This window comes from Nerophis lumbriciformis, linkage group LG06, assembly GCF_033978685.3.
Source record: "Nerophis lumbriciformis linkage group LG06, RoL_Nlum_v2.1, whole genome shotgun sequence".
Lineage (NCBI taxonomy): Eukaryota > Metazoa > Chordata > Actinopteri > Syngnathiformes > Syngnathidae > Nerophis > Nerophis lumbriciformis.
The window spans coordinates 44065951-44077987 of NC_084553.2; positions in this window are offsets into that span (position 1 = coordinate 44065951).

Genomic DNA, 12037 nt, shown 5'->3' on the forward strand with positions numbered 1-12037 from the left:
TATTTGGTTAGGGTTAGAGTTAGTAATGGTGAATATGTTCCCCATACTAAAGTGTTATACCGACTTACTGTGGGTGTAAAATAAGGCCATGCAGAATAAGGCATTAGTAAGTACTTAATAATGTGGAGGGGAAGACACACAGATCCGGTGGCCATGGATGGGGTGCTGGCTGTCCGGGGTCGGGACCCGGGGTGGACCGCTCGCCTGTATATTGGTTGGGAACATCTCTGCGCTGCTGACCCGTCTCCGCTCGGGATGGTTTCCTGCTGACCCCACTGTGGACTGGACTCTTACTGTTATGCTGGATCCACTATGGACTGGACTCTCACAATATTATGTTAGACACACTTGACATCCATTGCATTCGGTCTCCCTAGAGGGGAGGGGGTTACCCACATATGCGGTCCTCTCCAAGGTTTCTCATATTCATTCACATCGACGTCCCACTGGGGTGAGTTTTTCCTTGCCCTTATGTGGGCTATACCGAGGATGTCGTTGTGGCTTGTGCAGCCCTTTGAGACACTTGTGATTTAGGGCTATATAAATAAACATTGATTGATTGATTGATTGATAATAATGACTAATTAAGAGCCACAATGTTACTAATTTGCATGTTAATAAGCAAATAAATATGTTCCCCATACTAAAGTGTTACCACATTATCTTACAGTTAATTCTATTGTGTATTTATTTCCTGGAAACACAAATGGTACAGCACCAATTCAGTGGAATGACCCACATGCTATGCTGCAATCGATTTGTGTTGTCTACAACCTTAGTTTGCTCCTTGCTTGTGTGAAAACTTAATACATTTAACATTCTTTAAAAATGCGAGAGATTTTAAATCAGGCCAAAATATAAAAATGTATAACCAAGAAGAAGAAACTAAGAAGAAATATGTCCTGACAAAGCAAAAAAAAGAAGAACAAATTGACTGAGCAAAACTGCACTGATCCCTGTGATAAAATAAACAAATTTCAGCAAAGTAGTAGAAGTAGACAACTTTATAGAGGGACACAGACTTAACTCCTCCGAGGGGGAAACCAAAAACAAAGCGGCGCCTAAAAAACAAGCAAAACATCTGCAGGGCATCGGAGTGATCCAGAACATTGTAGCCCAGCAGATGGTTTGTCTCCGCCATCGCTTTCACACACACATTGAGGGATCACACAAGCCCTCGCTCAGAGAAGGGGGGGTGTTAACGGGCTTGAAAAATGAGAGAAGTCACACATGAACATCGGTAGTTGAAGGGGCGAGGGGGAGGAGGGTCTCATGTGTATAAGAATATCTGGACTTCTTCTTCTGTCTGTTCCACCCTCGCACAGCGTGAAGCAGACCTGTTGAGACAGCAAAGGGCCGACTCCTGTTTAGACTGGGCCGGCGCCAGTCGTCCCCTCGCGTCGCCCTCAGCGCCGACAGGTGAGACGCTTCAGTCGGCCATCATCACGCTCAGCGCTGACACGCCACAGTCAATCCATCATGACTGTCACACACCACACAAACTACATTTCTGATAGTGTGAAGGAATTTGCAGTTTTTTTCAACCTTCACATTTATGTAATGACATCTCTTTAGATCAGCAGCAGGAAGAGGAACAACTAATGACTTCAGGAAAATTATGATTTGGTGATATTTATCCACCTTAGGCTTTTTAACAATCACAAATCCTTAAAGTTGCATCACAGCATTTATTCGCCTTTTATACAGAACCCACAATCGGATCATTAGGAATCGTCAGCTGGCGTGACCATACTTGCCAACCCTCCCAAATTTTCCAGGAGACTCACACATTTCAGCTCCTCTCCCGAAAATCTCCCGAATTTCTCCCGATTTCCAGCCGGACTTAAGGCACGCCCCCTCCAGGTCCGTGCAAACCTGAGTGAGGACATCCTGTCGTCACGTCCGCTTGGCCAACCAAAAAGTAACCACAGAAGTAACTTTTTGGTTGGCCAACGGTTTACGTTGTATTGTGCACCCTGACGGCAAGTGTGGGAGTCGGTTCTGAAGTATGAAGTAAAGAGACGTAACTTCGTCACCTCGCCTGGTTATTGACTCCAACCCAGAATATTACACTGCCCATACCTATGCTCCTTCAAAGGCTGTGCTACTGGCTGCAAAGCATTGCACTTTTAAATACAACAATGAGTAGAGAGGAGTGTTATGTGTGTATATGTGTAAATAAATGAACACTGAAAATAAAGTATTTATTTTATATGTATATATATATATATACATATATATATATATATATATATATATATATATATATATATATATATATATATATATTAGGGATGTCCGATAATGGCTTTTTGCCGATATCCGATATTGTCCAACTCTTTAATTAGCGATACCGATATCAACCGATACCGATATCAACCGATATATGCAGTCGTGGAATTAACACATTATTATGCCTAATTCGGACAACCAGGTATGGTGAAGATAAGGTACTTTAAAAAAATAAAAATAAAATAAGATAAATAAATCAAAAACATTTTCTTGAATAAAAAAAAAAAGTAAAACAATATAAAAACAGTTACATAGAAACTAGTAATTAATGCAAATTTGTAAAATTAAGTGTTAAAGAATTCCCTGAAAGTCAAGTATTTATATATATATATATATATATATATATATATATATATATATATATATATATATAAAATAAAATAAATACTTGAATTTCAGTGAATTCTAGCTATAAATAAACTCCTCCCCCTTAACCCCGCTCCCCCCCTGACCCCGCCCACCTCAAACCCTCCCCACCCCCCAATCTCCCGAATATGGAGGTCTCAAGGTTGGCAAGTATGGGTGTGACGTATAATATACTTTGGACAGCAACAATTGCTCCCGACACAACAGAGCAGGAGATGTGAGTGTCAGGTGTTACATGTCACACTACATTGCCGAATACACTTCCACACACGATATGTTCCACATTTGTCATGGCTCCCATACTACTTCTGAAGCTGCTCTTACAAAGCAGTGTGAAAAAGAACTTTTAATTCAAACACTTTCTAATCATACAATGAAAATTCCACCAATATATGCCATTAAAAGTAGGGATGCACTGATCAGTATCAACCGATTAATGCCTTTTAATGTCGATTCCAAACGTCGACCCCTTCTGGCTGACACTATTTATTTTTAGTACCCTGGCTGACAAGCTAGCAGCGAATTAGGTGTCTCTGTTTATATGCCCCTAAGTGAATAATAATCACCTCCATTATCGCAAATAAAATGCATTTCTTAATATTACAAAGGAGAACTCGACTTGTTTTGTAATTTTTGCCGAATCCTTATGGAAGACATGCATAAATATATTTTTTTTATGCACTCTAACTTGCAAAATAAATGCGATCAAAAATCCGCTTACAATGGAGCCTATAGGAGTCGCTTTATTCTGCCTATAAAACCTCTTAAAACATGCAAACACTTCCATCAAAGTTTTATATGCATGATGTAAGTATATGTGTAATGTTATGGACATGTAAAAACATTTTTCTCATTTTAAGCAGTGTATTAATTTAAAAAAAAAAAAAAGCATCAAACATCAGCTGCGTTTCCATTGCAGTTTTTCGCAAAATAAAAGCAATATTTCTAAAATTTCGACAAAGTACATTTGCGACTTGTAGATGTTTCCATTAAAGGATGTTTTGGGTCATCTCAATTTGCGAGACTCTACTTTGAGGAAGATATTGCCGCCACTGCTGTTGCCGTTAAGTCAATAGATGACGAAGCGGGTGATCACTCTAAGGCAGGGGTCACCAACATTTTTGAAACCAAGAGCTACTTCTTGGGTACTGATTAATGCGAAGGGCTACCAGTTTCATACACACTTAAATAAATTGCCAGAAATTGCCTATTTGCTCAATTTACCTCTAACTCTATGTTATCATTAATAATTAATGATATTTATCTTTATGGAAACACTGATCATCTTAATGATTTCTCACAATAAATATATATAGAAACAGATAAATATCAATATGCAACACTTTATTTTTATATTTTCTCTAAGTGCACATTTTTCAAATTGAACATTTACAAATGATCACTTCTAAGACAGTCTTGTGAAATCACAATATCCCATTTTAACTAGCTAGCCACTAACATTTTTTAACAAATCATGAATCACTTTGCACCATGTGTGTACAAATAATAACTCATGTAAAATACAAAAGTCAACTCTCAAATTTTTAAATAAATAATGTCACACTTTGAACTGGACACCAAATCTGTTATCCGTTTCTTTGTCAGTTAGTGGGAAGCCTGGCATTGCATGCTGTTACTAGTGTGTTGTACTCTGGTGTGTAACTTATTTGACACTGCAACTCTTGAGTGAGTCTTGCAGATGTGCATCAGTGAGGCGTGTTCTGTGTTTGTTCTTGATGAAGTTCATGTCAGAAAAGGCTGATTCACAAAGATAAGTTGAATTCGAATCTTTTTGAAAAAATTTAAAAAATAATTTCTGGAACATCAATGGTCATTTTTCCTGATTAAGATACATTTTAGAATTTTGATGACATGTTTTAAATAGTTTAAAATCCAATCTGCACTTTGTTAGAATATATAACAAATTGGACCAAGCTATATTTCTAACAAAGACAAATCATTATTTCTTCTAGATTTTCCAGAACAAAAATTTTTAAATAAATTCAAAAGACTTTGAAATAAGATTTAAATTTGATTCTACAGATTTTCTAGATTTGTCAGAATAATTTTTTAGAATTTTAATCATAGTAAGTTTGAAGAAATATTTCACAAATATTCTTCGTCGAAAAAACAGAAGCTAAAATGAAGAATTAAATTAAAATTTATTTATTATTCTTTAAAATTAAAATAATAAATTTACTTGAACATTGATTTAAATTGTCAGGAAAGAAGAGGAAGGAATTTAAAAGGTAAAAAGTTATATATGTTTAAAAATCCTAAAATCATTTTTAAGGTTGTATTTTTTCTCTAAAATTGTCTTTCTGAAAGTTATAAGATGCAAAGTAAAAAAAAAAAAATGATTTTATTTAAACAAGTGAAGACCAAGTCTTTAAAATATTTTCTTGGATTTTCAAATTCTATTTGAGTTTTGTCTCTCTTAGAATTAAAAATGTCGAGCAAAGCGAGACCAGCTTGCTAGTAAATAAATACAAATTTAAAAAAAGGTAACTCACTGGTAAGTGCTGCTATTTGAGCTATTTTTAGAACAGGCCAGCAGGCTACTCATCTGGTCCTTACGGGCTACCTGGTGCCCGCGGGCACCGCGTTGGTGACCCCTGCTCTAAGGCAACGTCCTTTCGGCCCACTTGACATTTGTTCGGTGTTTAGGGTGCCCTGTAAATGCAAAAAAGTGTTTCCATCATGCTTTCAGGCATGTGATTTGAACTCAATGAAAAATACTAAAAATACGCCCGGGGTCTTCCCCCCCCGCCCCCGGTTTTTCAGCAATTGAACGTGCAAAAATCAGCAAAAAAAAACAAAACAAGCACCATTTAAAAATGTTTTAGTGTTTAAAAAAATAAAAAAGGATCAACAGAGTTGACAGAAATACATAGTCCATTCATCCAAATGAATCACTATGTCGGTTTCAGTCACTATGTTATTTAGTCACTACAGTAATTACAACTTGTGTTCACATCCACAGGAACCACATGGGTTAGCTTACTTTATACAGTATTTACAACCTTACTAGTGTTCACTTCACAGCCACAGATGGTTCATCTAGTTATTTACATTATTTACACACTACTTTGGCATTTTTGCCTTAATGGCTCTGACATGAGCCTTCCTGGCAAATTTTGGAGCAGCTTGCATTTTCCTTTTTCTTTCTGCTTTAGTGGATTCTGCCTTGGATTTAATAGCCAATTCATGTCTCTTCGACTCCCTCTCCACTTCTAACTGCTCCAAATGCAAAAATCATAAGGAGTACAAACAATGTTCTTTTTATGAGCTAACTTCCTTTATCTGAATAGCCATTTGTGATTTACAGCATGAAATAACAAATATCTTGCAGTCATGTTCATGTTTCAAAATGACTCAACGATTCAATGTCAAAATATAAACAGTAGAAATAATGAACAAAATGTTAGCTACTGTCTTTTTCTAAAACACCAATGAAAATGAAATATAGCATGTAGACAGGCTATACTGTAGCAAAAGTCATCACATGTCTGCCACAATCATGTGTGTTTGTCATGTCTTTTGATCATGTTTTGTTTGGCTAGGTTCTGTTTGGTTTTTGGACTCTTTTTAGTTCCTGTTTGTGCACTCTTGTTTGTTTTTGTTTCCATGACAACCGATTAGTTGCACCTGTTTTCATGTTCGGACTCACGCACCTGTCAGCAATCATGTCACTATTATTTAAGCCTGTCCTTTTCAGTTAGTCTGTCTGGCGACATTACTTCTGTTCACTCTGCTCATGCCATAGTTCATGCTGCTCGTTTCTTGCCACGTGAGTTTTGTGTATTCGTGTCACAGTGTTTTTGTTTCTTGTCCATAGTTTTGCCTTTATGCTAGTTTTTGTTTCATAGTCAAGTTTGCATTTCCGCCTTTTGCGCACTTTTTGTTTGTTCCTTTGTTAGTGTTAAATAAATCATGTCCTTACCTTCACGCCACGTCCGGTCCAGTTTCTCTTGCATCTCGGGAAAACAAACCCCCCACAGTCGACGTCGTGACAGTGTTCTTAAATGTGTATTCCACGTCTTCCATGTCGAGAGCAGTTTTGATTTGGGCTCACATGGTAAACAACTAAAATAAATGTTTTGGGCATTGTTTTATCCAGACGCATACATTTGTCCAAATGTGGCCAAGTAGACGCATTGTGGGTTTCCTGGATGTCGTCTACATCGCTAAAAGAAAAATCTAAGGAAGAGAATCCCTCTACCAGCTTCCACTAGTTTGTTAATATATAAATCGCCCGCTTGAATATTCCCTCTTCTCTTCTCCGACTCTCTCGTCGTCATTTGGGATGTGTGCGTCTGTTGTGATTTCCCTTCTTGGTTCGATGACCCACCCTATCTTGCCCCTGATTGGCCTGTCCGTAATGTTTTGCCCTAATCTTAACTAATCGTGACTCATCATATTAAACCAACCAATCATCATTGATGTTTGTCTCCTGCCTGTGGAGTTGCTTCGATTTTTAAGTTAATCGTTTTTAATGGAAACCCGTAGTTTTTACCACTGGATTATCAAAAACCGTACTTATTACGGGAAAACCGTAGTTGTTGGCAGGTATGGCAAAGTGACGGATCAAGATTTTAACACACATTGTAGGTCGGATCAACCAAGAAAAACAGAATATTTATTTATATTTTTACAGAGATAAAGACTGATTTCCGATTATAGATGGAAAAATCACATGCCTGAGCTTTTGCAAAAAAATTCAATATCGAAACGTTTCAAAAACTATCTCATGAGAGCGCAAAAATGTTTTAGCAGTATTTGGGAGGTTTTTCGAAAAATGAATGTTACCATTACCAGTTTGTTATTGTGATATTTAAGTTTTGCGCATTTGTAGGGGTAATGGAAACGGAGCTACTGATTACTACTCACTGCAGAGAGCCAACAAACATAATACAACATCACTTACTGTACAATGTCTGCTGTCACTGGAATGCCAACTGTTAGGATGTTGATATATTCCTGTTTAGATAAAGAATGACTCATAATTCTCGCGGGAAAAAAAATTAGGTGGAACTAAGCGTCTTTTCGGGTCTTTCTTGCCATTCCCGGGTCTAAATTGGCTGCCAAAGATGACCATTTTGTCTGATTATGTCCTCATCCTTCTACTATCAAGGTGAGAGGCATTATTTATGTCAGAGGTGTCAAACTAATTTGTATTGGGTGCCACATCGCAATTATGACTGCCCTCAGAGGGCGACATGTCACACAATTTGCAAAGGCAACTGATTTTGAGTACTGTATTTTTTACAAATTGAGGGAACACTTGCGTTGAAATAGTAAGTCAAAATGACAAGCAGATATGTAAGAGTACCTTAGCCGGAGGAAGACTATACAGGGCAGGGAGGCGAAAGGTCAAACAGGAACTTGAATTGAGGCGAAGAATCCAGAGCATGAATCAGAAGTCCTGTGTCCATGAGGAGTAATCAGCCAGTGCCTTCCTGCCCCTATAGGCGTGATTAAATAGGCGTGTTAATTACGCACACCTGCAGGGAGTGGTTAGGCCTGTAACAGAAAACAAAGGGGCGGTAACAAAGAAAAAAGACGAGACACAAAGGAAAAACCAAATAACTGCTCCAACAACTGAACACCTAAATGGTCTTACCGCCCAAACAAAAGGTGACCAACAAGTGGATGGTAATTGGTGTCACAATAGCATGTGCATGTTTTTGATAACCCCCAAAAATGCCAAAAACATCAGATTATTTTAAAGTGTAGAACATGTGCATTGCATGTGCAACATTTTTTGTCAAACTTGAAATAACAAATAATTTTAGGCAGAAAATACTTTTTATTTCCAGCCTTGGTAGACCACAAAAACTACATGGTGGGCCCTCTTTGAATGACATGGCGGGACACATTAAATCACGGGTCCCCAAACTTTTTGACTCGGGAGCCGCATTGGGTTAAAAAAATTTGACCGGGGGCTGGGCTGTGTGTGTGTGTGTATATATATATATATATATATATATATATATATATATATATATATATATATATATATATATATATATATATATATATTTATATTTAGAGTGTGATGATGTCACGTTATCGATGGGAAAATGCATTTTTAGACAATATGATTTGCCTGAGCGGCTAGGAGACACAAAGTAACAAGCCGTAGAAAATGGATTAGAAAGGACATATTTAAAAAAATAATAATAAAAAAACACATTAATAAATTAAAGAAAATTTTCTTTTATTAATTTTGTTTACTTGGGACTTCCCGCGGGCCGGATTTTGAACGCTGGCGGGCCATAGTTTTGGGACCACTGCATTAAATGATGGGGCGGACCACATGAAATGGCGTGGCGGGCCACATTAGAATTATGGGGCGGGCCACTTAAATTGAAGTGGCGGTCCATAATAAAATTACAAGGTGGGGCAAATCAAAATGTCGTGGCGGGCCATATTGATGTGGCGGGCCGAATTTGGCCCCAGGGCATGGAGTTTGACTCATGTGATCTAGAATAAACTTTTACAAACTCCGAGGCAAAACATCCGCTCACCAGCTTATGACGCCAATATAGCAGCAACAAGCTTTTAACTTTCAAAATAAACTTACTTACCCATGTTAAAAGCACAAATACAGAAAAAGAAGAGAAATCCAAGCAAATACACCCTCTTCACCTTCTCTAGTTGTATCTTCTGCCTGTTTGTTGTTGAATTTATCCCACAAACCCATTGTCTTGCATGAATCTGTGCAATTTCACTGCAAGAAGTTGTCGGAGCGACAGCTCTTAGGGTACCAAGTGGAAATCCAGGGTTACTTTCTTTTCTTAAAATATAAACATGTGCACTAATGTCTAATGCAGATGGACACTGGTTTTCAGGAGGATATGAACTGACGTAAAAACTACAGGTGTCTCGATCCGAAATTGAAATCAGATTTTGGTCCGATATCAGCAAAAAAACAACTCGGATGATATTGGCTTTGCATGTAAAATCTTTGATATGAGCGCCGGAACGAGCAATCCTGCAGCACGTATACTTGTGCAAAGCTGGAAGAGCTAGTTAATATCTAAATGTCCTCCAATAAACACACAAGTATTTTAGTGAAGTCATTTAAAAAACAGTAAACATAGTAGGCTATACTGTAGGCTGCTAGGTGCCAGCAGCTACACAACAGCTAAGCACACAATAGCACACTAGATAGACATACAAACTAAATGTCCTTAATTGAACCATATTGCAATCTCCAAGGAAGATTGATTGTACAGATATGGTGTTGTTTCTGCTGGGCAAGTATGCCTGACGCGCCTCCTACAGCGCCTTGAGTCAGCTGCAGGGTCATCAGCCGGGGACCACCACTCATTGGAGTTTCGCTCTCTTTAACCCCGGAACGCCTCCTGGTGGCGGAGCGGTGGCAGGGACGTCTCCCTGCCACCCCCTGCAGCTGACCCATCTTATTGCCTCAACCCCCAGTACTTATCCCTCCTCCTCAGCCACAACCAGAAGCTTCCCTTTTCTGCTTCCTCAGCAAGGGCTTTAGCTTCCCTTTGGAGCTTAGCCCCAGTCTTTCCCACATCTCGGAGCAGCCTTATAGTTGATGTGCCGACGAAGCCCCGACAGCCTACTTCCACAGGGTAGATGGTAGTGGACCAGCCTGCCTCTCTGCACTCAGCAGCCAGATCTGCATACTTGGCTGCCTTGCGCTCGTAGGCTGCCTGGATTCCCTCCTCCCAGGGGATGGTGTGCTCGATCAGTAGGGCAGACTTGGTAACAGCAGACCATAGCACGATGTCTGGGCGGAGTGAAGTGGTGGTGATTTCATGGGGGAACTGGAGCTGTTTGCCGATGTCAGCCCTCATACTCCAGTCCCTTGCCAGAGAGAGGAAACTGCGGGGGCCTCGTCGGCTGGTGTGTCCTTTTCCTTCCCCTGGCCTCACAAACATGACAGGAAGTTGCTTGGCTATGGGCTGGCTGTTGGCCTCTTGTCTACTGCTCTCCAGGACTTCGGCCAGTTTCCTCAGGACTTGATCATGCCGCCATCTGTAGCGACCCTGTGTCAACGCGATCTTGCAGCCTGGTAGCAAGTGCTGCAGGCTGGCGTTGGGAGCACCACACAGGGGACAGCTCTCCTCCTGGCCGAACCACTGGTGGAGGTTTCTAGGGCATGGTAAGGTGTCATAGGTTGCCCTGAGTAGGAAGCTGAGTCTGGCTTGTGGCATCTTCCATAGGTCGGCCCAGCTGATGGGTCTGCTGATGGTACCTTCCCAAGTGGTCCATCTTCCTTGGCGACCTTGAGACACGGCCTTGATGGTATATTGCTCCTGGTTTGCCCTTGAGACCTCCTCCACAACCATGGCTCTGCGTTCCCTCTTTGTGGCCTTGGACCAGAGGCGTGGAGAATCACCCCAGCCAAGCCCCGCTCTCCCTACTTGCACCCTGCCAACTATCTCTTGGTGTTGGAGCCTGCCAATGGCCTTGGCGACCTCTGGCCCTGCTTGCCACTTCCGGCCTGTTCGGGTGGGTACACGTGCATTCCTCACTGTAGGATCTGAGGATTCTTCAAGCTCAAGAACCAGTCTGGCCTTCTCTTGCTTATAGCCCAGGGTGATGGACTGGATCGGCAGATGCAGCGAAGTTGCCCCAAATAAGCCAGTGTCGGAGAAGCAACGCGGTAGGCCCAGCCACTTTCGGATGTAGGAGTTGGCTAGTCTATCCAACCCGTTGACTGTTGAGGATGGAATCTCGCACATCTTCAGTGGCCACATAACCCTTTGGTACAGTGTGAAGTTGTAACACCACAACTTGTACTTTCCGGGGAGCTGGCTCTTGTTGATTCTCGCTAGGCCTTCTGAGAGTTGTTTCCGTGCTGCCTTGCCTGCGTGCTTGTCCGACAGGTCCGCATTGTACTGCCTCCCCAGGCTTTGGATGGACTGGTTGACCAGTAGAGGGATTTGCTCACCTCCTGCAACAAAGATGGTTTTGTCGCTCCTGGTGCCTTTGCGCAAGGAGAGGCTTCGTGACTTGGAGGGTTTTATCTTCATCCGTGCCCATGTCACTAGCTCATCCAGCCTCTTCAGACACCTTCTCGTGCATGGGGCTGTTTGCAGCACCACAGTGACATCGTCCATGTAGCTCCGGAGTGGTGGAAGCCTCTGCCCTGTCTGCAGCCTCATTCCTCCTACGGTGTGGCGGGCTCCACGGAGGATGATTTCAAAAGCTGCGACAAAGAGGACTGGGGAGATGGAACACCCCATGGCGATGCCTACTTCCAGACGCTGCCATTCTGTTGTAAAATCCTGGAGGCTGAAACACATCTGGAAGTCCCTGAAGTAGCTGGTTACCAGGTTGATGATGGAAAAAGGGACGTGGAAGAACTCCAATGCAAACTGGATGAGTTTGTGCGGGA